Source organism: Lolium perenne, chromosome 5, assembly GCF_019359855.2.
Source record: "Lolium perenne isolate Kyuss_39 chromosome 5, Kyuss_2.0, whole genome shotgun sequence".
NCBI classification, from domain to species: Eukaryota; Viridiplantae; Streptophyta; class Magnoliopsida; order Poales; family Poaceae; genus Lolium; species Lolium perenne.
This window is the reverse complement of record NC_067248.2, coordinates 247,268,566-247,273,336: the sequence shown is the minus strand read 5'-3', so window position 1 is coordinate 247,273,336 and position 4,771 is coordinate 247,268,566.

Sequence of the window (4,771 nt, the reverse complement as noted above, 5' to 3'; positions counted from 1 at the left end):
TCCAACAATCTCCCACCAGATCCCAGAGGCACATTAGATTCAGTCACATTTTAATATACCTGTACTTCAGTGGAGACTGTTAAGTTGAATTTCACTCCAACAAGGAGCAATGCTTAACTACAACTGAGCAATGAACTAGTCCTTGAATTGTTAGTCTTGTGCAACAAGTTTCACTCAATGTCAGAATGGTACTAGGCTGCCATAGGCTTTCCCTCGGGTGGAGCTTATAAGTCATACTCCTTCGCCCTTCATGAGTTCACTATAGATTCACCCAAATCTCACACACTGTAACAAGCAATGTCACTTATATAGGTTCGTTCTTTAAAGATCGCCCTTTAGGACAACATCTTCACTCATATAGAGGCACACATAACACATTAAGACATAGTCAACCTACCATATAGAGAATTGCATCTGCGGTGGAGTGGGAGCATAAAGTTTCTCTCAACTCAGTTGCTCTAGTTTGTTTTCGCATGTCCTAATTTACGGGATCTCCGATCACATAGGTTGGGTTACCCCATTGGCAACTCACCTGGGTCTCAAACCCATCTCCCTTGGTGCAAGGACTATCATGTTTCTTGATAGTCCTTTGGTGAAAGGTTTGCCACATTCTTAGCTATCATTGTGGCGGTGACCAGCGGGCCCTGGCGCACCTCCCCGGGGTGGCACTCTTTATCTATCATTTTGGTTAGGGTTTTTTTTCCGGTCATGAGAGTTGGTGGTGGCGGACTCATCGACGAGTGAATGGTCTTTGATTTTCTCCTCCTCTGTCGGAGGTGGTCAGTTAATTGTCCCGGTGGAGAGTAGGATGGCGCATCCGCTGGTGAAAATCTACTTCGAATATGCTCTAGGAGGGCGATGGCGGTGTTTAGGCACCGTTCCCTTGTTGCAGGTGTCATCATTGTGGTTAGCTTCGACCTCACTCGATTTGTTTCCAGGGGAAACCGTAGATCCTAGTATCCCAGATGAAACAATGGCGGTGCAGCTGATGTTGCTCTCCCTTTGAGAGCATCAATGTTGGGAGCATATGTCGAGCGGTGTTGTTAGGAGGCCTGCCAGGGGCTATGCGGAGCTCTACCATGAAGATGGTCCAGCTGTTGATGGAGGTGACGGCTTCTGAAGCGGAGCCTGATGCATTCGCCAAGGGTTCTGCTACACCGGTCATGTGCTCTTTCGTCGTAGGGTGACTCGATGATGCCCTCAGTGCTTTTAAGAGGATGGGGGATTTGTTTATGTTTGCGGGGCATCACCCCTGACACCTAATGATATATTTCTTCACCAATTGCCGGGTTTGTTTGTCTTCTGGGGTGGCTTTAACTTTTTTGATATATGCCTTGAGCACATCTCTGATCAATAAAATTTAAATGAATGACATATGCATCGGTTTGATGCGGAGCCTGGAGCTGCCTTCTGAGAAAAAATAATGTTTTTTCGGATCCGACTATGTAAGGTAAAATCATGAATTTTCACGTTCGAGATGAACCAATGTTCGTTTTCTTATTAATATACACATTCATTTGTCGGTTGAAAAAAATTATTTAGAGCTACAATAGTGAATAGTACAAAACGACCCGAGCTCGTTTTTATTGATATACTACCTCCATCTCAAGGCTTAAGACGTAATTTTTTTTTAGAAAGTTAAACTATGTTAAGTTTAAACAAGTTTTTATCAAAATTCATTAACATGTAAAATACAGAATCAATATGATTAAATAGATAATGAAATATATTTTCATATCATATATACAAAATATCATACTTGTTGATATATATTCATTTAGAAATTTGGTTAAACTTTACTTGGTTTGAATTTTCAAAAAAAATATAAGAGCCTATCCAACCGCGTCCCCCAAATCGACCCCCAAACAGCGTCTGATCGAGCGTTTGGGGATGCGTTTTCTTCGTGCCGCGTTTGGGGGACGTCGCTTCCCAGCCGCGTCCCCCAAACGCTGCCCCAAACTTTTTTTACATTAAAATAATCTTATTTTTTCATTTTCATTTCAATAAAGAGGAGGAACATTACACAAACTAATACATAATATTACACAAACTAATACATAACTGAGAACATGGTTTTCCCAAACTAACAAATAGTTTGGAACATGGCTTCTGATGACCCACAAGTATATGGGATTGCAACAGTCTTCGAGGGAAGTAAAACGTAAATTTATTGATTTGACACAAGGGGAACCAAATATTTATAAGCTTTAACATATGAGTTGTCAGTTCAGCTGCACCTGGAAATAGACTTGCTCACAATGGTTTATCATTAGTAACAATTTTGTTGCAGTAGCGGTAGTGAAGTAACATCAGTAATGAAATAAAAATAGCAGTAGCGATGATTGCAGTAGACAACATGATTAAAATACTGTAGGCATAGAGATGGATGAACGGGTGCTGCATGCATAAGATAATTCATTTAATAAGCAAGACGTGGGCATTTGCAGGTAGCAATGATAAAAGCATCCAAGTATAGAGTAACCATATGCGTGTGTTCCTATTTAGTCATACGTGCTTGCAAGGAGAAATTTGCACGACATATTTTGTCCTACCAACCTGTTTGCAGCCGGGACTCAAGAGAATCTACTGGTAATTAAGGTACTCCTTTTAATAGAGTACCGGAACAAAGCATTAACACTCCGTGAACACATGTGACCCTCACATCATAGCCATCCCCTCCGGTGTTATCCCAATTGTTGTCACTTTGGGGCCTCAGGTTCCGGACAACGATATGTGTATACAACTTGCAGGTATGATCAATAACAATAATTATCCTCATGAATAAATAACATGTTCAGATCTGAGATCATGACACTCGGGCCCAAATTGACAAGTATTAAGCATAACAAGTTACAACAATGTCAAAAATACTAAAAACACATACTAGGCACTATGCCCTAACAATATTATAGCTATTACATGAACGATCTCATCCAATCCCTACCATCCCCTACAGCCTACAATGGGGGAATTACTCACACATAGATGGGGGAATCATGGATGGTTGATGGAGACGTGTCGGTGATGATGATGTCTATGATCTCCTCCAATTCCACATCCCGACAGGGTGCCAGAACGGAGTTTCTGGTCCCCGGATCGAGGTTTCGGGTGGCGGCGGAGCAGCAAAACTTTTTCTGGAAAAACGTCGACCCCCCTCTGTTTTTAGGGTTAGAGGCTTCATATAGTCCGGAGGAGAGGTCGAGGGGGTTCCTGAGGTGGCCTCGCCACCCCTTGGCGCGACCAGAGCTGGCCCGCGCCTAGGCCACGTGTGGGCCCCTCGTGGCCCTTCTCCGTCTCGTCTTCTAGCTCTGTGAGTCTTCGGGTAAAATAGGGACTTTGCGATATTTTACGGGAATTTTCCTGAGAGTTGGATTTCCGCACAAAAACGAGACACCATGGCAATTCTGCTGAAAACAGCGTTAGTCCATGTTAGTTGTATTAAAAGCACACAAATTAGAGGAAAAACAACAGCAAAAGTGTTCGGGAAAGTTGATACGTTTTGGACGTATCAACTCCCCCCAAGCTTAGCTTATTTTTTGTCCTAAAGCAATTCAGTGACAACTGAGTGCGATAAAAGAAACTTTCACGAACTCATTTGCTTCATATGATGTATATATTCTCAATATATGATCAAGTACTTAGGAAATTCGAAATAAGAAGTATGCGACTAAAGCTACTCAATAGTCATGCAAGCTATGAAAAGATACCAACACAATAATAAACAACATGAAACATAAGTATCTACAGGATTGCAATGCTCAGAACATGATATGATAAAGTGGTATCTCGCTTGCACTTATTTGTGGAGCAAAACATAAATGCCAAGGCACCTCTCAAGTTCAAGAGAAGACTAGAAGTAAAAATATCAAAATACAAGCATCGCAGTTATACCACCATTAATCGTATTCCAAGACAAGCATGTTACACTAAGAATGATAGATATGCTTTCGAGAAGGTGCTCAAAGAAAGGATGGTGACTCACCCTAAAAAGTAAAAGAAAGGACCTGCGTAGAGGGAAGCAAGATTACTCATGTGCTAGAGCTTTTTATTTGAATAAACAGAGGTATTGAAAATGTATTTTGAGAGGTATGTATGTCTATGTCAACGACTGGTATTAAATGTTAATCATCCTTTCATATAGTTACTTCAAGAGCGGCTCCCATGTAGTTCTCCTATTGCACACCATTATTTAGGATCTCTCCAGTACAGAGCTTTATTTGTTTATTTAAGGTGGGCTGGGCACCCAGTTGCCTTGCTCTTTTTACAATATTAAGGACTTAGTACATTATTCATGCTAGTCAAGGTGTGAGGTCATGAAAAGACAATAAAGGATTCAATACTTCCTCATGAGCTAAAACAGGAACACAAAACAGGTAATAATTTTAAAGGTTTTAAAGGTAGCACACAAGCAATTCACTTTCGAGTGGTAGTGAAATACCACATATAGGTAGGTATGGTGGACACAATTGACAAACTTTGGTTTTTTGGTAGTTGGATGCATGAGTAGAACTCATACTCAGTACAGGTGAAGGCTAACAGTAGACTAGGAAGCGACAATCAAAAAAGCAGTAACTGTCATACTCATGCTTGCGAAAGAACAAAATTAACAGAAGCATAAAATTAATACAAGAAATTTGAAGCAAAACAAATCATCAAGGCGTAATCGACTTTCGTTTAGTCATATGCATGCATGTGCATGTGCTAAGTCGATTCAAATGAAACACTCACAGGAGGCCACAATGTCATACTGTTTTATGAATAGAGCATTGCA